Raw genomic sequence first — 21744 nt, 5'->3', positions numbered from 1 at the left:
GTCTGATAGAGTTCCTCCTGGGCGCCCTATATACAATTCCATGTCTGAAACACAAACAACACAAACTGGTAGACACAGACGTCATTGCCCCAAAAACCTTTTATTTGGCTTGTGTACAATAGAAAATAATTGAAAGATCCTCATTCATATTGGTACAAATGGACAAGAATTATAACTGAGATCCAGACAGTGTGGTCACTTCTCAACATAGCCACTCTGGACAGCTATATTCTGCCCTCTAGACTTCAGCCCTTACCTGATGCTCTCAGAAAACTGGTTAGGCTGACTATGGCTCTGCCTCCCCTGTCTACACCCAAGACCATCAGTGTGAATAGCTTCCCTGATGAATGTGCAGACACAGCCACGCACTTCCCATTGCTTAGGTGTGGAAACCTGAGATTTTCCTCAAGGAGTGATGCTCAAAGCTATTTTCATCCACAGTCTGTGTTTCCTTCATAGCATAGTCATCACACGAGCATGGCCGTCCATCCACCTATTTCCTTCACTCAATTTCATGGGTTAGTAACCACAGCTAAGATATTGTATTTGATATGGTTGCCAATTTTAAAATCCCGACTTTCCACCTAACTGTCCTTTGACCTCGATAGGGCACTTCCTTCTCCATTGTTTCAATGGCCTTCACCTTAACACCTTCAAAAGCAGGGGCCTTGGCTGGGGACCTGCTTTGACATAGTCTTTGCAAGCAGACCTGCCTCTCTTTCATTTAGACATGACTGTAACAGGAGCTGTGTTTTGGAATTATCTTCTGTTTCCCTGCTGCCTCATAAACTAGTTTTCATTTAAGGGACAAAAACCAACTTTCCTAGCACCCCAGGATTCAAATTAAAAGATCTGCAGGTAACTATTTCAGCCTATAGGCATAAAATGTCTTTTTTGTTTTTAACATCTTTTTCTGTCTTTGTTCTCACTTGGGTCACATTCAGATTTGCCTCCTCCTTGAAGAACTTTATATAAAGAGTGTATAAACCACAGCAAATCCCTACACACTGGAGCTTTCTCTCCTGCTCCTTTAAACTAGAGCAACTTCTGCACCTTGTATTCTTATAGAATTCAAGATACAGTATATGCCACTTTAAAACCAAATTTGTAAAGTAATTGAACTTGTCTGGAGTAGCAGCTTATTTGACAAGCCCAGGCAAGGGATGGGAGAGGTTTTATTAGCCACCATCAGTGTCCTCATGAACCTATATTTCTTCCACCTTCAACTCCACTGGTCACTCCATTTATGCTAAAAGATTGCTTTAGTAGCTTCAAATAGAGTTTCCTCACACAGCTGGTTCATCAGGAAAGAAAAGAACATGAAAACTTTGTGGCTTGGGACACTACAAGCAGACCCCAAGCAGAGCACTATGTGCTCTCAAAAGCCTAAAGGTGTTTTCTTATTTACCAGGGTAATGCCACATGTCCAGGCCTGCCAAATGATAATTATAGGTTGGATCAATCAAGAGTCTTGTCCTCTGGGACTGAGGAGGACTTGAGAATCTTTTGGTGGAGGTGGCAGGAGGGGAGAGAAGGAGGTTGGGAGGAGACTTGCTTTGTCTAACCTCCCACACTGTTGTATTGGAGCAGTGCTTCTCAAAGTGCAGCCCATGATGGACACAATGCAAAGGGAGATGTGGGCCCCACTAATTCCTCCAGGGTCAGGGTCAGGAGCCTGCACCCCAACAACACTTTGCCACTAAAGATGATGGCCCCGCAGAACTCTTTGGGGCCTCATGTGACTCAAATTTCTGTCCTCCTGTTGTCTCCACAGAGCAGATGCTAAATGGATCTGCAGATGTCAGATTTCAAAACTGATGATTTTTTGCTTTTCCTTTCCAACAGAAGTTGTCTGTGTCCTTGATAGCTTCCTGTGGGTCAATGCTTTGTGAACCAATGCCATTTGAAGAGACTGACTATTTTCTCTTCTATTAATTTTATTTCCAGAATAATGTTAAGAAAAAATACAATTAAAAATAACAACAACAATTAGTAGGGAAAATAGACATGAGAAATTGATGACTTTTCATTTCATTTCCTTTTTTTAGGTGCTTGAATCTAGCCCAGAGCCTAATGTTTGTTGGCAAGAGCTTCTGCCATTAGGGCACATTCCCAGCCCTGTTGAATTTATTCTGTATAAGCAAATAATTTCCATGGCCTGCCTTTGATGATTGAAGTAGGATCTATATTGAAAATGTTTTCGACGTTAGTCATTTGGTGGCCACAGACGACGTTGTTTCCCAGATCCCAGCCAGTGTGAGGTAAACTCCATGTTCACTGCTATCACTGGCTTCAATGTCAGGAGGAAAAACAGGAGATGTAACACTGCATGCTAATATAATGCTTGCCTATGCTGGGCCTCATTCTGAAGTTCATATTAATGCATTTGCCTCCTACAGTAATTGTAGGTATGTATTCTCACTAATGTCATGAACCCCACTTCTCAGACTGAGGCAAGAGAGATGTGCGACTTACTAAGAAGTAATAAGGTGTGCACATGGACCCACATGTAGCTCCACAGGCTGGCCTTGGACCCACAATGCTGTCATCAGCCTCAACCCACATCACAGAATATTGTCCTGTGAGCCACGAGTGCCTTGTATTGAGTCCTTAAAACTTTATAACTAGTTGTAGCATCTTATGGTGAGTAGAATATGCTTTTAACATTCTGACTTGTGACCTTCACGGAAAAATCAGAAGACCTGCGATGACAGCGAAAGGCAGGAACGTGTATGGCGACCAGTCACTGGACATGAGCAGCCATCACATTCTGATGGCTTACATCTTCTTATTGGCAGCAGCTTCTTCCACTCTTTATCACTTCTCAATGCTGAGACTTAGAGCCCAACCTGCAAGGCACAAAAGAGTGCAATAACAAAGCACACTGACTTGAAAGACAGACCCCTTGACCTCCGGATTCAGCATTTGCTCTCACTGTATGCCTGTGAAGGTTACCTAATTGCTTCCTATCTCAGTTCCTTTATATAATATCCATTTAAGGTTTCATAGTGCTTATTAAGATTTATAATATATAAAATATTTAAACTGTGTCTGACAGGGAACAAGCACCACACACCACTGGTAGACAAGGAAAGTCACACCATAAAACCTATCCACTGTGGAAGCAGAAAAGCTATCCTTCTGGATAACTGAGGACCTCTGTGTGAGGCTTATTACACCAGTGAAACTGGGGACCCTGGCATAGGCTGCTTGGGTGTAGATCCTCTGTGATATCTAAGAGCAGAGGATATGGAGTCATCACCATCAGTCTTCAAGGTCCCTGAAGAAGAGACATTGTTTCAACCCTCTTTTCTGGGTGTATGCATAGTAAGAGAGCCTTCTGACTCTACTAACCGATGACATTTGATGACAGAGCCAGGACCTGTGGCCAGACCACTCACTCATCATGCCTCCCCACCTCAAGTCTTTCACGCTATATGTTGTAAAATGACTTTGCTGTGTTTAAAAGTCATAGTTAGGAGCTTGGGATGTGAAGCAGTGGAGAGCCCTGGACTAACAAATGCAAGGTTATGAGTTCAATCCCAACACTTCAAGAAAACAAAACTAAATAGCAAAAAACCTTAGTTAGCACATTCTTTAGAGTGGAAACTCCAGTTCACGTCTAAGTGTCCGAGCCAGAGTATTTTTACCATCTGGCTCCTAGATCCATGTTTACTAGTAAGTAGAGGCAAAGCAACTTGTATTTAATACAAATTCTTCCCTAATTCACTCATCCATCTGGCTAAAGCATCCCTAACATGGAGAAAGTTTGAACTAACCAAAATGTTTGTAATGTTAGCAAACACCTTGTACACTTCTAAGACATTATTTGATATCAAATATTTTGTTAACTTGGAAAAAATAACACACACACACACACACACACACACACACACACCACATTGCTTGCCACCTCTTCTTTTTAAATGTCATCTGAAGTGACAAGAAGACAAGAGGAGGGTGAGGGTTCCTGGCTTGCTGGCAGTGCATCAATCATAAAGGAATTACTAAATCCCAGCTTCTTTATCCAGTTACAAGTGACACATAATTAACATTCAGCCCATCACTCGAAGGCCATTATGCAAATTTGCATATGGCTCAACTGCACAGTTTAGAAAACTATTTATCGTGGTCCTAGTGCCTGCCTTGCACAGAGAAAACAGGCTAAGAGATGTTTTGTCATTGCTCAGTACCTGTTTTTAAAGGAGAAATGAACCAGCCTGTTCCTCTGTTAGACACTGAAGGTCTCTGGAGGAAGTCAGCTCTTGTCTCTCAGGGAAGAGGTCAGTTTAAGAAACCTTTGATTGACCATAAAAGACAGTGAAGAGGAAGTAAGAAATCTGTCTTGTCAAACATCTGAAGGGTTGTCACAGGGAAGAGAGAACAAACTTGACCTCCATTGTCTTGAAAAGCCAAGCTGGAATTCAGACGTGGCTAGAATTTAATAATTATTAAGAAATAACTCTCTGCACCATCTAAAGTAGATCTGTTTTTAATCAAAGGGAAAGTTGGAATCTTACAGTTTGTATACGTGACATTTACATGCATTTACTTTGTGGGGTTTTTGAGTATATGATTCAGCACTTCAAATAACATGTTGCTTTCAAATTATCACTCTGGACTGACCAAAGGGCCCAGTAGGTAGAAAGCTCTTGAGGAATTAGCCTGGAGATGTGAGTTTGAACCTCAGACTCCTACATAAGGGTAGACATGATCAACTCTAGAGCATGTCCTCTGACCTCCATATGCAGACCCTTGTATAATGCCCCCATGCCATATAGGCACAATAAAAATAAATATTTTTGAACTATCAGCCTGTAGTTTTACAAAGTTTTTCTGCAGTGGCTGCCCTTGACCAGGTCACTTTCAGGGTATCCTTTAGGGAAGAGCCTATAGAGGTTTCTAAATGTCATTCTTGCTGAGAGACCCCGAAAGGCCTCCTTAGTCCTGTGAGCTCCCTTGGAAAATGTCATACAGCTAAACAGTAAATGTTTCCAGTGTGTTTTTTACTCATGACTCAAACCAAAGAAAGAACAAATGAACATGCCACTACACGCCAGGATGTTCTGTGAACTCCCAGACAGAAAGAGAAGGAATGCGGCAGCTGGGCCTGAGTGCCAACCCATGGGTTGGTGACACTAATTGGTCATAGGGCTGCATAAGAAAGCATCTCTATTTCTTCACTCTTCAGACTGCAAAGTTGATAAAGACTTCAGAAGATTACCATAGGAATGTAGGTTGTATGTAAGTTTTTAACGTAGATCTGGGCTCTCAACACACATAGAGACCAGTTACTACTTTAGGGGTCCTTGGTGTGGTGATGCCACAGAGTCATTCTCTCTGTGTGTCCTCACTTCATCCTCAGGAACTCTTCCCTCTGTAGCCTTCATTCATCCTTTCTGTTCTCTGCATTTGAAAACCACTTTGCATAAAAATGAACTTCAATTATCCCAAGAATTCCCAGCTCCATATAATCCTCTTTAAAAGACTTTGTCAAATGTTGTGTGATAGCATTTTTACACACAGCTGAAGATTGGGAGACAAAACTATTTGTAAAATGAGTTTTATCACCAAAGAAAGAAAAGACTACGTTAATTTTTTCAGTGCTTTCATAAGTATGCAAACTAGTAAAGATTTATAGAGTTTTGTTTTAAAGTTCAGGGCCAAGATTGCTGGGTTTGCTGTAAATACAAGACCAAGAGACAGCATTAAAGCAGACAGGCACAAGACCTGTTCTCCAGTATTGGATAAGCCAGTTAACTACTGTGTGTCATGGGAACAAGATGCTCTCACTGTTCTCCAGTATTGGGTAAGTGAGTTAACTGCTATGTGTCTCTGTTTTCTGATCTTTTCTTTAAAATAATTATTATTACATTTTATTTATTTATTTATTTATCTATTGTGTGTATACCATAGTGCACATGCAGAGGGAGAAGACATCTTGTTAAGTGTCAATTCTTTCCTTCCTCCATGTGGGTCTCAGGGATCACACTCAAGTCATTGGGCAGGCCTTCTCACTAGCCCATGTTTTCTGATCTTTAAATTGAGCACAATAAGGACTTAGCAAGTAAAAATATTTTTGTGAATGAGTTAAAAGCAGTTAGAAGAGTGCTGGATACTCAGTGAGAATATGATGAGTGGTGGCTATGGTGACTGTTACAAGGGAACCTTGTAACAGAGACACAACACAAAATTATAAACCAAAACAGTCAGAATAGTACATGGCAGACATGACCCACCTCACCCCTCACTGGACCATTCAACCTAATCCTAAACTGAAAGTTCCCCTTTATTGACCTGAAAAGGTTTGTTGCCATGCTTGAGGAGACTTGGCAGAAATGAATGGCCATCTTCTGAGATAAACCCTTGGATTTTATCATTACATCCAATATGGACTACTTTTAAAGTCACTTTTTAGAATTTATAAGATACCATACATGTTTCCCTAATCCATATACATGTGTGTGTGTATTTTTGTGCTCATGTGTGGATATGTATATATATTTTATATATATATGCAAGCTATGTCCTCAGCCTCCAAATGATAGTTGTATATTAGATACATAGTTTTGCAATATAAAAATTCTTAATTTGTGGTTACAGCAAATAGCAGTGTCACACATGAAGAAAATGAAGAAAACGATGAATAAATGAAGTTAAATGTCCTGGGTTTAAGCCTGGGTCTACTAGCATTCCACTGGGTAACCTAGGCCTTGTCTCTTGTCTCCTGATCCTGCTTGTCCAGCTACTGAAAAAAAAAGATAATTTGTTCCCCAAAGTTTATTCATCCAACATCAGGACTATTGTCATAGTAACATATGAGGTCACCCAAGGAGCAATATCCTTGAAATCACGGTTTTCTTATGCTATTTAAATATTTATAATATACATTAAAATATTTAGATTTTAAAATACCCTATGTAATCTCAACTCATATTGTGTACTTTAGAAAACATGAGATGAGCTAACCACTGAGGTCCCTTGCAGTTTTCATACTCAGACATGTGACAGATGAAAAGAATAATAAAAGGAAGACAGAAGGTACTCAAGAGGTATGTTACAGTTTGCAATTTCTTCATTTTTCTTTTGTAGTTAGTGAATTGAGAATGGAACAGATATTACTCAATGGAAGAACCCCTCTAATCTCAAAGTCAATGCTTTGGCTAGCCCCAGACAGAAATGATGAGAGACAAGAAGGACTTTGGAAACCAAGTTATGCTCATCAGTGCACAGGAAAGGAAAGGTAGCCTGCTTCAAGTTCAGCCTGGGACAGAGACAAGGCTCACATGACCAGAAACGTGAGAGTTTCCACAGCATAAAGCCAGCAGGATGTAACACACAAGGACAAAGAAAAACAAAACATTTTCTCCTATGCCTTCTCCCACTTATTTTTTTTTCTCAATTGTCATTTTGTCACTTTAAATTTACTGTCTCAACTGAATCAGAACATCCTAGTAGGCTGTTAATGACCTTCATAAATCTGGTAAATTAGTTATTTTTTCTTACCATGTTTCTTCTTCAATGACTTTATGATCAATTAATTTGTCTTTCATCCAAGAAAAAAAGTAGGGTCCCAATTTATTCTGTGTAAGCTGATGGAAGCCTAAGGGCTCCCCTCACTCAGCAGCTGTTCAACCTTTTCCATGCCTCATGACTCCCTCAGTCTAGGATGACAACCAACCAGTGTCTCTGGAAACAAAACTGAATGAAGACTTCCTCTGAGTGTAGGATCTTAGGATGGCTTCTTGTGTGACATGTAAGCCTCCGCAGTTTGGATAGGCAGGCAGGTGAGAAGGAAGAACAAACATCTCAGCCCAAATAGAGAACCAACAACAGAATAAGGTAAGAATACCACCGAAGTCCAACTTGGTGAACCAATGAGTTTTATTGGAGTTACTTATAGGAGCATGGATAAAATATTGCTTACTAGAAGAAAAAAGGCTCAAAGACAGCTGCATTACCAAAAAAAAAAAAAAAAAAAAAATCTCACCCCAGTATGAGTGACAGCTTATGGAAACAAAACACTGGAACTTGCACACAAATCAAAAGGTCAGAAAGTATCTTTTCCAGGGGTCACAGCTGGTCTGATCTTTGTCCAGATATCTCAAGTGCTCTCTGTTTTCTAGGCAGCTCAGCATGTCTGTCTTTCAAGGAGCATGGTTGGTCTCTATCTCATCTAGACAATGCAGCTGGTCTGAACTTCTTCCAGGCAGATATGCTGGCCTGAGAGGTCTCTCAGCAGTCTTTATTGCTTGTATAAGCTTGAGGAGGGAAGGACCTAGTGCATCTGCTCTGTTTTAGGGACTTTCTAAATTGCCTACTATGTCTTAAGGAACTTCCCTATAGAAGAAAATTTTTCACCTTTCTTGGAACATCCTGAGCCTTAAGGGGTGACCCTGCTGATGAGACATATTAACTCAGAGGAAATTGCTCTACAACAGAAAGACTGTCTTGTCTTGCTTACAGACTATCAATATGAAAGATGCTGGGAAGAGCCAGGTACAATCTGGGGGCTGGGATTCTAAAGTTAGTTCCCCAATTTTCTGAGTATAATGATGTATATTCTAGACCTCCAAGGAGATCCAGGTGTCTTCACAAGTAGGCTAGTCAACATCTTAGTGAAAGGTATATTTTATTTTTCTGAAGCCTTGAGATATCCATGTCAGTGACCCTTCAAAAGTATATGCAGATGTGTAGTGGGTAGCCATTCCAGCTTTAATCTGGAAGTTCCAATCCCCATTGAGGCTTTGGCAACTGTCACGCTTACAAGGCAGGGCTAAGGGAGGACCCTGGAGACCCGAGATCGATATGGGCCAGCACTCTCTCTGTTCCTGGACCCTGGATGGTGGAGGTTGACCAAGCAGAGCTCCAGAGAACACTGCTGGACTGCGATACACCTTCCCCAGACCCCGCTACCTACCTATCCCTTCATTTGTAAGTTACCCACTAAATAAATCTTCCTTTAACTACATGGAGTGGCTTTAATAATTTCACCAATACAGATGATGTGAAACTCATACATTGAGAGGTCTTGGGACTCATTTCCCATCACCTCTCTCTGTCCCAGAAACATTCATGAGCCCAGAGTTGAGGTTTTTAGAGTAGAATTCCCTCTGTAGGCTTATCTTCTTGAGTCCCCACCTGGTGGCACTACTTTGCAAGTTTGTGGAACCTTTAGGAGGCAGAGCTTCACTGAAAGAGTTGGATTATGGGAGGAAGACAGAGATTTTATAACTTAGTCTCACTCCCTGTCTTTTCTCTGCTTTCCAGTCCTCCAGAGGGGAAGGTGCAGAGACCTGCTGTGAAGCACCTGCCACCACACCTTCATAACCAGCATCGACCACACCCCTCAGGATTCCAGCCAAAATAAACTCTTCCTCCATGGAACCTCTTCTCAGGTGTTTGGTCACAACTGGTGTGGGATCAAATTGCTCTGATTGGTCAATAAATAAAATACTGATTGGACAGTGGCCAGGCAGGAAATATAGGTGGGACTAACAGAGAGGAGAATTGAGAGAACAGAAAGCTGGAGGTAGTCACTGCTAGCCGCCACCATGACAAGCAGCATGTGAAGATGCCGGTAAGCCACGAGCCATGTGGCAAGGTATAAATTTATAAAAGTGGATTAATTTAAGCTATAAGAACAGTTAGCAAGAAGCCTGCCATGGCCATACAGTTTGTAAGCAATATAAATCTCTGTGTTTACTTGGTTGGGTCTGAGCAGCTGTGGGACTGACAGAGATTTGTCCTGACTGTGGGCAAGGCAGGAAAACTCTAGCTACAAATGGCGCCCAACGTGTTGGCAAGAGTTTCAACCTAAAACCTGAGAAAAAGATTCTAAAACGGAGCTAAAAACCGTTCCTAGTTGTTTCTCTCAAGTTAGTGGCAGGCTGCATGTTTGAGCTACTATGGCGGGTTCCTGGCGTGTGCACTTGACCTGCAGTATGGCAGGAATGAGGCCTCTGCAAGTGGCACATTAAGCTGTGTGGTGGATTTAGCCTTTGCTAGTACAAAACAAAAAAAGGTTTCTGGGCTACATGTTGCTTTGATAGAAGCATAGACCCACTATTTCTGAGAGTTGATGGCTCCCAGAGCTGGTGGAAAATGCACCGCCACCATGTTGGGAAGCTGAAGTGGGCGGAGACAGCAGCCACAGGCTTAGAATGGTGCAGTTTAAAGCAATAGGCTCAAGGTAATATAAAAAATAAGCCACGTAAAGATGGCTACCACAGGGGCTGGAGAGATGGCTCAGCGGTTAAGAGCACTGGCTGTTCTTCCAGAGGTCCTGAGTTCAATTCCCAGCAACCACATGGTGGCTCACAGCTGTCTGTAATTAGATATGGTGCCCTCTTCTGGCCTGCAGTCATACATGCTGTATACATAATAAATAAATAAATAAATATTATTATTATTAATAATAATAATAAAATGCATTTTAAAAAAAAGATGGCTACCACACAGAGAATCTGGATTATGTTCTCTTTGATATTTGTAACTGAAGAAAAACATTTGATTGCAAAAACGGTTGAGTTATGCCAAAATGTATATTTTAAAGGTACCTTGACTTCAAAATTTGGATGTAAGGATATGTTGCTTTGGAAAGGAGGCTCTGCTTTTTTTTCCACAGAAAGCCAGAGGTTGTGGATTTGTTCCAGATTAAGATACATCAGGTTTCGCAGGGCGGTGGTAGCACACGCCTTTAATCCCAGCACTCAGGAGGCAGATCCAGGCGGATCTCTGTGAGTTCGAGGCCAGCCTGGGCTACCAAGTGAGCTCCAGGAAAGGTGCAAAGCTACGCAGGGAAACCCTGTCCTCCCCCCCCCCCCCCCCAAAAAAAAAAAAAACAAAAACAAAACAAAACAAAAAAAAGATACATCAGGTTTCACCAGCCAAGATCCCCTGAAAGGTCTCCCATGACACCAAGGCCCAGATGATCCAACATCCAGAACCATTTCAAGGCAACTGGCTCAGACGATACACCCACACGGACTACTCCATGATCCTAAAATTTTCTTTGTGTCCCCATAAGATACAGCACCCCCCTCCAGCAGGAAGTAGTAAGAGAAGCTACTCTCAAATTCCCAAATATACCAAGCTGACTTTGGAGATGTGTAAAAGTTAAAACCTTCCTTTTTTAAAAAACAGAGAGAGAGAGAAAGTGTGTGTGTGTGTGTGTGTGTGTGTGTGTGTGTGTGTGTGTGAGAGAGAGAGAGAGAGAGAGAGAGAGAGAGAGAGAGAGAGAGAGAGAGAGAGAGAAGGGGAAGTGCTTGGGGATGGTCTGTATGTCAAATTGCTCTGATTGGCCAATAAATAAAACACAGATTGGCCAGTGGCCAGGCAGGAAGTATAGGCGGGACTAACAGAGAGGAGAATTGAAAAAACAGGAAGTCGGAGGGAGACACTGCCAGCATGTGAAGATGCGGTAAGCCACGAGCCACGTGGCAAAGTATAGATTTATGGAAATGGATTAATTTAAGCTATAAGAACAGTTAGCAAGAAGCCTGCCACGGCCATACAGTTTGTAAGCAATATAAGTCTCTGTGTTTACTTGGTTGGGTCTGAGCGGCTGTGGGACTGGCGGGTGACAAAGATTTGTTCTGACTGTGGGCCAGGCAGGAAAACTTTAGCTACACACAACCATAGGAAAAATAGCTAATATCCTTCAAGAGAAGTCATCCAATGACCATGTATCCAGCCCACATGTCGATCACCAGTTCTCTTCAGATGGAAGACACTTAATGTTTTTGTATATAAAGGGGAAACTGGTTCACAGGACAAAGGGGCGTCTGCACAACTCACTCTCCACAAAAAATGCTTCCTGTTCTTCATCAGCCTTACAACTTCCTCAGAAATGCTGCTCACCTCACCATGAGTCTCAGAAAATAATCACGCTTGAAGCACAAACATTCAATTCTGCACAAATAAGGAGCAAACGTCTCCAAAGTAGAAAGGCAATGACATAATAAAGGAAACGTACTTGACTTCACCACAGGTTCCCAAATGGGCTTTGCAGTTCCAAGGTTTTTGGCATGCATTTATGTCGTCTAAACTGCCTTTCTCCCCAATTCCCTTGCGTGTCAAACTCCTGTTCATGCTTTAATACCCAGCTCATGTGTTAACTTTCTTTATGATGCTTTCAACAGCTTATAACTGCCAGAGAACCCATGGCTGTGGGTTATTCTTGTGACACATGCAAATCTCAGTGTGCAGGGACGGATAATCACTAGAAAGAAGGGCTTTTAGACAGGAGAGATGGCGCAACAGTAAGGAGCACTTGCTGCTTTTCCAGAGGACTGCAGTTCAGTTCCAGGCACCACCTTAGGTGCCTCCCATTGGCCTATAACTACAGCTCCAGGGCACCCTTTTCTGGCCTCAGCAGTCTCTCTCTCTCTCTCTCTCTCTCTCTCTCTCTCTCTCTCTCTCTCTCTGGTTCTCTGCTGCAGAGTCTCTGCCCTGATGTTTGGGTCCCAAGACTTCTGTAAAGGCTGAAGTTGTGATTGTGCAAACTTGTTCCTTCCTAGAGGTGCATGGCACATCCAAGATAGTACTGATGAGCACGTCACTCAGCAGCCCAGCTGCAGGAGGAAGCAGACTGTGCAAACACACACAATTAGAAAGCTAAATTATACACCACTTGGGATTTGTAAAGGGAACCATTGTCAATCACTGCCCTCCTCCCTCAACAAGATGGTAATAAATCTATGTGCAGCCTAGACGTGCTCAGGGAATATCCTGCAGGATGTACAATTGGTATTAATTAGGAGAGACTGCTCCGTGCTGCATTTTTGTACCTGAAAATGATTGTGGGACCCACATCTTCCTCTCTTACAGTCACACCTGTAACTAAGAGTTATCAGTCAACTCTGATAACTAAACACAAACAGAAAGTTCCATTTTCTGCCTGTGAATACTAATGAGTCACATTTTTGTTTTCAAAGTCACTTCAGAATCTTGTGGTGGTTTTTTGGTTTCGTTTGGTTTGGGGTTTTTTTTTGTTTTTGTTTTTGTTTTGTTTTGTTTTGTTTTGTTTTGCCTGTGCTTTGACAGCAATAAGTTTGCAGCCTTGGGAAAGAGCAGCCTACCTTTACCAATGTGCTAGCATTTAATGTATCACTAAAGTGAATGAGCAGCATCCCAGGGAAAAGGATGAAGGATCTGTGCATCTTTTGGGAGGCAGGGCAATGCAACTTGAAGTGCCAGGACTAAGCTATGGGAGGGCATGACCAATGTCTCCCCTGATGGACTAATGCCAACAGAGACCTTCAAGAAGTGCAGCAGGACAATATGAAATACTACAGTGGCTGAGCACCAGAGTGAGATTACAGGATCTCCCCTCGGGCCACCAGCATCAGGTCCTGCTGTGTTGATATAGAGAACAGGAAGCCTAGACTTCCATCTCAGTGGGGAGACTGTTCTCAGAGCTCATCACTCATATGCAGATGATCACCTTGGGTTCCTTTCACTGTCCTGCTGCTTCTGCTGAAGCTTGGGGTGGAGGCAGGTTCCAGAGCTCCACTGTGGTGCACTGTACCCACTCTACCCCTCTGCGGTCCCAAAGGCCACCTTGCTGTTCCAGATGAAAGATCTCTTCATAGTCCTGGTAATTGGCGGAGCAATGTGATCATTAGCCAGCACAGTCCTGGACAGATAAGCTTGATGTGCAGAGTCACAGGAAGTGTGCGCTCTAGCCGGAGAGATCCTGTTCTGTTTCTGTGGAAAGCTTTTTGTTTCCTTTTACTGGAAATAGATATTCTGTCATGTAATATACCCTGATTATGGTTTTTCTCCCTCTGTTCCTCAATGTTCCTTTCCACCTCCCCTCACAACCTGATCTACCCACATTTTGTCCCTCATTAGAAAACAAGCACGTCTCTAAGGAATAATAATAAAATATACTAAAATAAAATAAAAACTAATTCATCAGAACTGGACAAAACAAACACACAGAGGGAAAAGAGCCCAAGAGAAGACACAAGGATCAGAGAACCACTCATTGGCACACTCAGGAATCCCGTAAAAACACTAAACTGGAAACCATAATGTGTACACTAAGGACCTGCCGCAGCCCCTTGCAGACTCTGTGTGTGGTGCCTCAGTCTCTGTGAGTTCGTTTGAGCTTTGATCATGTTGATTTAGAGGGCCTTGTCTCCATCCCCTCTGGCTCTTACATTCTTTTCACTTCCCCTTCCACTGGGTTCTCTGGACCCTGAGGGGAGGGATTTGATGGAGACATCCCTTTTGGGGCTAAGTATTCCAAGGCCTCTTACTCTCTACATAATGTCTAACTGTGGTCTCTGTATTTGTTCCTATCTGCTGCTGGAGGAAGCTTCTCTGGTCATGGCTGAGCAAGGCACTGATCTATGAGTATAGCAGAACATCATTAAGAGTCATTTTATTGCTACAATGTTTTGTTTTACCCTAGATCCCTGGGCTATCTAGTCTCTGGTTCTTGGTCACTCAAGCAGTGTCAGATATGGGTTCCATCTCATGGAGTGGGCCTTAAGTCAAATCAGATATTGGTTGGTTACTATGGTTACTTCCACAAATTTTGTGCCACTATTGATCTAGCATATCTTGCAGAGAGAACAGCGTTGTAGATCAAAGCATTTGTGGCAGGGTGGATATTCACATATCTCTTTTGGTAGTATGCAGAGTATCTTTCTGAACCAAAGACTAGAAGGCAGGGGTGAAGGCTCCATGTCCAATGAGTTGTATAGATGTCATCTTCAGCAATCAGGCCTTGCTACCAGTTTGTGGAGAACAACCTGGAGTATTGGAAACAGCCTGGGTTGTTTGAGACCCTGTTAGCCAATAGCTCAATAGATATAACCCAATCCTAGTATGGGAAGCTTCATTTGGTGATGAGATGTCCAGCTGGGTCTCTGTCTGCCCCGTTTGGTGATTTCATTTAGATCACCTTCATATATGTATATATTTTAAGAAACTTTTACTGTATTTGGTTTCCATACTACCCTTCAAATTATCCTTAATTTTAGCTGTCTCTCTCCTTATTCCTTGCCTCAATCCCCTCCTCTTTCCCCTCCCAACTTGATCCTCCCATTCCAGCCCCACCCCATCCATCCATAACTATCTATTCTATTTCCATTTTCTAAGGGAATATATCTATATCCCTTAGTCCCTTATTCTATACTTTACCTCTATGGCTCTATGAATTGTAGCATGGTTATCATTGACAGCTAATACACACATATAAGCAAATACCATACTTATCTTCCTGGGTCTGGGTTATATCACTCATGGTGATTTTTTTCTAGTTCCATCCATTTATCTGTAAATTTCATTTCTTTTAATGACTGAATAGTATTCCATTCTGTTGTGCTGTTTTCTTTTAATCCAGTCTTTTGTTGAGGGACTTCTAGGTTGTTTCAAATTTCTGATTGCTATGAAAAGAATATCAATGAACATGGTTGAGCAAGTGTCTGTGTGGCAGGATGAAGTATCCTTTGGGTATATACCCAAGAGTGGTATAGTATAGTTGGATCTTGAGGTAAATCAATTCCCCTCTTCTTAAGGAACTACCACACTGATTTCCATAGTGGCTGTACAAGTTTCAACTTCCACCAGCAATGGAGGAGTATTCCCTTTCCCATCCTCACCAGCATTAGCTGTCACTTATTTTATTGATCTTAGCCTTTCTGACAAGTATAAGATGAAATCTCAAAGTGGTTTTGATTTGCATTTCCTTGATGACTAAGGATATTGACCATTTCTTTAAGTATTTCTCAGCCATATGAGTTTCCTCTGTTAAAAATTCTTTCTTTGTATCTGTACCTCGTTTTTAAATTGGGTTATTTATTTTCTTGATATCTGGCTTTTTGTATATTTTGGATGTTAGCCCTCTATTAGATGTGTAGTTGGAATCTTTTCCCATTCTGTAGGTTGGTGCCTTGTCTGAATGATGTTATCCTTTGTCATGCAGAAGCTTTTTAGTTTTATGAGGTCCCATTTATTAATTGTTGATTTCAATACCTGTACCAATGGTGTTCTGTTCAAAAAGCCTTTCCTGTGCCAATGTGTTCAAAGCTTTTATCTTCTATCAGGTTCAGTGTATCTGGTTTTATGCTGAGGTCTTTGATTCACTTGGATTTGAGTTTTGTGCAGGGTGATAAGTATGGATCTATTTGCATTCCTCTACAAACAGCTATCCAATTTGAATAACACCATTTATTGAAGATACTGTCTTCAGTTTCACAAAAAGTTTTGAAAAGTAAGTGTGCTAGCAATGGCCTTTTAGAGACAGCTGTGAATATAACATGGAACAGTGGCAGGAGATAGACCCAGCAGTCTCTCCGCCCCTCATTACACAGTGACTGTATTAGTTTCCAGTGGTTTGGGCCTGGCTGCCTTCTCTGTGATGAGATCCTCCCCAGGGCTTGGCAGCATTGGGGAAGATTTTTGGCTCACAGTGGCACTGGCATCATCCATGGTGTTGCTCCCACTTCTTTCCCTGAAGTTACAGCTATTTAACCACGCTCTTCACACCTCAGCTGTGCTAAACTTGGATTTTACTTGGCTCTCTATAAATAATAAAAATTCTACAGTCTTAGAACTTTCAATATGAAGGTAACCATCCTCATTTCTTCACAAATTACATGCTAAAGTAGAAACACATAGGTCATCAAATAGAAAGGAGAAAGAACGTCCCACATGGAAGCCAAGCAGTACAGATGTACAGAGAGACCTCAGCTGCAAGATGCTTGGACTTTCCTTCCATTATGTTGTAAGCATTATAATTAGAGACCTTGTAGCACCCCGAATTTAGATTGCCTCATTGCTCTTCTCAATACTCATTGTAAAATACTTAACACTGCCAAAACAGAGCTTATTTTCCAGCTGAAGAGTCAGTGAATAAGTAAAAAGGCAAGCAGGTAAAATAAGTGCTATAGGGAAAGAAATATGCACAATAATACAGGGCAAGGAGTTTCAATTTTACAGAGGGCTGCCATGTGAAGGGATCAAAGAGGAAGAGGAAGGTTCACTGAAAAATGATAGACAAGCACTTGATATGTGGGAATGGTGGTATTCAAGATGAGAAAAAGCCTTGTTCCTTATTCCCCAACAATCAATCTCAGAGTCACTTTGAACCCCCCGCTGAGAACTTGCAACTATATCCTATCTGAGAATTAAGAAAATTTATTAGAAAATAGGAGAGTCTACTTTTCTCATATTCGAATAAACAGATTGCAGTCCATGACATCAAAAACAGCACTCTAAACGTGAGGCAGCTGGACACTTTTAAATGAAAATCTCTTTATTGAAAAATCATTGTGAATTCCACCAAATCAAGGAATCTGCAGCATTACATTACAGAAAACTGAATTCTGGCTAATAATCCAAGCTTAAACATCAATAAGAAATCCACTGCTTGCACTGCGTTTCGATTTTTGAATTTGCTAAGCCTTCCTGGGGGTTTCCAGGAGAAAATGAAAATGAAAATGTCTCTCTGGCGAACACTCAGATCTGCAGAATACAAGCACAATTTAACTGAGAGATTGCTACTAATGTCCTAAAATAAACTCGCGATTTCTTCTGCTAACCAGCCATCCATCCCCCGTTTAACTTGTAAGCAGCACTCACCAGTCAACCTGTTTCCCATCATCCTCTACAAGGGCTATTAATCCAGGATCTTGGACTTTGCTTGCGTTTTTCCATTGGAAATGACTAAAGAAAACCATAAAGAATGGTAAAGGAAGAAGGAAAGAAGATGGAGGATGTGTAAGATTGTTTCCGTTTTGGGTTCTTTTCCAAGGCAAGCTCCAGAGTTCCACCACCTATTCCAGTCCCATAAACTGAAGCATCTCATTTTCTCCATCTTAGTTAAATTACATCATTTTTCCCAAGCAAGAGAGCTATGTATTAATGTAGCCTTCTCCCCAAATGCCAAATTGTTCCCTAGCCCATAGGCTGCAACCCATAGGACCCTATCATCGGTTTCTCCCTGTGTGAGTCTCCCGCCCCTCCCACCTTCCACTCCCACCCCCACCCCCCACTTTCCTCAAACTCTTAGTTTTCTGATTGTTTCTAAACTAGCCTCCACGCTTCTTCTAATCTACCTTCTGATCTTCCCTCTACATTGCTGTTGGGAGAACGTGTGTGTGTGTGTGTGTGTGTGTGTGTGTGTGTGTGTGTGTGTGTGTGTGTGTGTATCTATCTCAGTTGCATGTTTCTCAAGTGTGAACCTTGTAGATAAGAAAGTTGCAGCCAGAAGTTTCTCGGGTCCCACCTGGCCCCCACAGTCCAGACAAATCTTTCTCACCTGCAGTCCCACAGCCATTTGGACCCAGGTAAACACACAGAAGCTTATATTATTTACAAACGGTATGATCTATGGCAGGCCTCTTGCTAGCTCTTATATCTTAAATTAACTCATTTCTATTAATCTATGTTTTGCCATGTGTTCTGTGGCTTACTGGTCTGCTGGCATGTTGCTTCTTGGGAGGCAGGCTGGCGTCTCCCCAGACTCTGCCTTTCTCATTCCTGTATCTCTCCTTGGATTTCCCACGTGTTCTCTAAGCTGCCTTGCCATAGGCCAAAGCAGTTTATTTACATATATTCACAGCATACAAAAAGATATCCCCCTGTACTTCCCCTTTTCTATTTAATCAAAAAGGAAGGCTTTAATATAGTAAAATTATATACAACTAACAGTTATCAAGCAAGAGTTTCTTTGATGCCCATCATCTTCTCAGAAGTAGATTGGTGCTGCCAGGAGCAGATCTGTCTTACTGTCTAGAGAGTCTATGTTTTTAAAACATTTTAAATGCCATATTCTGTAAGTCTTTGAAGTGTTTGAAGATTATCTACCTAATTGAAATATACCTAGATATCTAAAAAACTTAACTAACATGATGAAAAGTTTGATTATCCTAGATGACTATTAATCTGCATTTCTTAATTATGTATTATAATTTTAAATGAACTTCATAAACATAATACCTTAAAAAGAGTAGAAATATACATATGGTATAACAAAATTAACTTTAAATTTGTAATAAACTAAAATCTATAGCAATGTAAAACATTTAAACAAGTTGTTGCTCAGCAATGTAAAACATTTTAAACAAGTTGCTCTTTAAAAGTAGATTCAATAATCTATCCTTTTATCCTACCATATCTATACTACCCCCTTTTGTTTTTAGAATGAGATTGCATTTATATAATCAACCCCCTTTAAATAAAAATAAACATTTATAAATAATATTTTGAGAATTTTGGTGTAGCTTATCATATTACTTCCTGCTGGTTGAGGGCACTGGTAATCTCTTGGGGATCCTAAGAAAATTAAGAATTATAGTTAAATCTTGGCTAAGAATTATAGTTAAATCTTGGCTGTAGTCTGTGAGGATGCATTATCTCAACCAGTTGCTTTGAAGTTGATTTTGGATGTTGGATTATCTGGGCCATGGTGTCATTGGAGACCTTTTGGGACTCTTGGCTGATCAAACCATATTAGCCTGGAATCAATCCATAGGTTCTCATCTTCTGTGGAAACAAAAGCAGAACCTCTTTTTCAAAGTAATGTATCCTTAGACATAAATTATGAAGTCAAGATACTTTTAAAATATGTATATTGGTTTGACTCAGCATCCTTTATGATCAAATGTCTTTCTGCAGTTAAAAAATCCCAGAGACAATATAATCCAGACTCTGTGTGTGATTTCCATCTTTACATGGCTTATTTTTTATTACCTTTACTGTCTCTTTAAATACTTTATTTTTTAAAACTATCTATTTCTTTATATAATTGCATATACTCCTTTTCCTCTCTCTTCCAAGCCTGCATACATTTTCACACACACTGTAAACCACTTAGAGTTTTATTCCATCTGAATCTGTCTCATTGTGAATCTATAATCCTTCTCTGACAAGGAGAGGTTTTAAACTATTAAACTGCATGGCTAGGACAAAAAGCAGCAGCCTTGGCTGCTGATTCTGCCCATCTCAGCTTCCCAACATGGAGGAGGTATACCTACCACCAACTCTGGGAAGCAGTGAGTCTATGCCTCCAACAAGCAGTGTGTAGCCCAGAAATCTTTTTTCTTTTCTTTTTGGTCTGTATTTAGCAAAGGCTAAATCCACCATGCAGCATACTGCATGGCTTGGAGATGCCTCTGTGTACTGCGCCAGGAATCCACCTCGTTGTAGGTCAAGCCCACACTCTGCAAACCCACCATACTGTAGCTCAAGCCTGCAGGCCACCGCTTACCTGAGAGACACAATTAGGAAGCTGTTTTTAGCTCCATTTTAGAATCTTTTTTTTTTTTTAAGCTTTCTGGGGTTTTAAGTGGAAATTCTTGCCACTACATCTCAGCACCAAATGTAGCCAGAAGTTTCTCAGGTCCCCCACCCCACCCCCATGGTCCAGACAAATCTCACCTGCAGTCCCCCAACCATTTGGACCCAGCGGCTTACATTATTTACAAACTGTGTGGCTATGGCAGGCCTCTTGCTAGCTAGCTCTTATATCTTAAAATAACTCATTTCTGTTAATCTGTTTTGCCTCATGTTCTGTGACATCATCAGTCTGCTGGCATGTTGTCCCTTGCGCAGCAGGCTGGAGTCTCCCTGGATGCCACACAAATATACATTTGGGCATGCCAGTTTGCACTGCCTAGCAGTATCTGGTTACGCTATATTTCTCTAGATTCTAACATCCTTGACCTTAGGGGCAATGTTTTTATCTTTTTTCTTCTGTGCTTAGACAGAGCTTAATATTTAGCAATACTCCAGTATAATTTCTAGAATAAAAAAATGGATGAATGTAGCAAGAATAAAGTAAGCAGCGTGGTCAGGTTTGCATCATCACCATGAGGTACACTGCTATTTCAACCAACGGGGACTTCAACACAGTACTGAGAAAAAGACACAGCCATAGATAGCCTCGCGTGAAGATGTGTGCACACACAGTCTGCAGACACACAGCGACTCTCGACATAAACAGGTTCACATCTGCCAGAACTTTAATTTGTCTGGTAGTTAGAATTACTCCAGTGCCGTACAAGGCAATTTCATTCTTCTACAGAAATGAGGTGGGGAGCAGACTGCCCAGGAATAGTTGATCAGGCTGGTGTGGTTCCTCTCAGTCACGTGGGGCTTGCCTCTTTCTCTTCCACTGTTCCACTGTGGTGGTGTCCAGCCTCACTTTCATCACATGTAACAAGGCTACAGCCAGAGCCTCATGTGTTCCATTCGCATCTAAACAGCAAGAGAGTGAGGAGTACCCATCTATCTCACTCCATATTTCAGTGTGGATATGTCTAGCAGAGTATAATCTAATCACATTTAGCCACAAGGAAATACTGGAAAATAAAGCTTGTCATTCACACACATTCCTCTAATGTCTTTTGTGTGTCACTTTTAGTAATAAATATTTATTATTGGGCCTTGCTACATTGTTTATGTGACCCACCACTGAATGCTCACGACAACCTTATGAGGTCAGTGACAGAATTATCCTCATTTTTGTAGATGAAGAAACTCAGGCATCAGATATAAAAAGATAAAGTGACTGCCCTCAATGTCACAGCTGAAGAATGTTCAAATATCAGATAGGTTTGTACTTAAAGTGATTGTCCCCAAGGTCACAGAGATGAATGTTAGCATTTCAGATGGTGTGTACTAGGGAGAAAATTATATAAAAGGGCTGGCTGGTTTCTTGGCAAAGGGGACTTTTGTTTCTTATTAAAAGGCCATGCTCATTTATTTTGCAAATATACTGAGTGT

The sequence above is a fragment of the Peromyscus leucopus genome, chromosome 7 (assembly GCF_004664715.2).
Source record: "Peromyscus leucopus breed LL Stock chromosome 7, UCI_PerLeu_2.1, whole genome shotgun sequence".
Lineage (NCBI taxonomy): Eukaryota > Metazoa > Chordata > Mammalia > Rodentia > Cricetidae > Peromyscus > Peromyscus leucopus.
Note: the sequence above shows the minus strand (reverse complement) of the source record.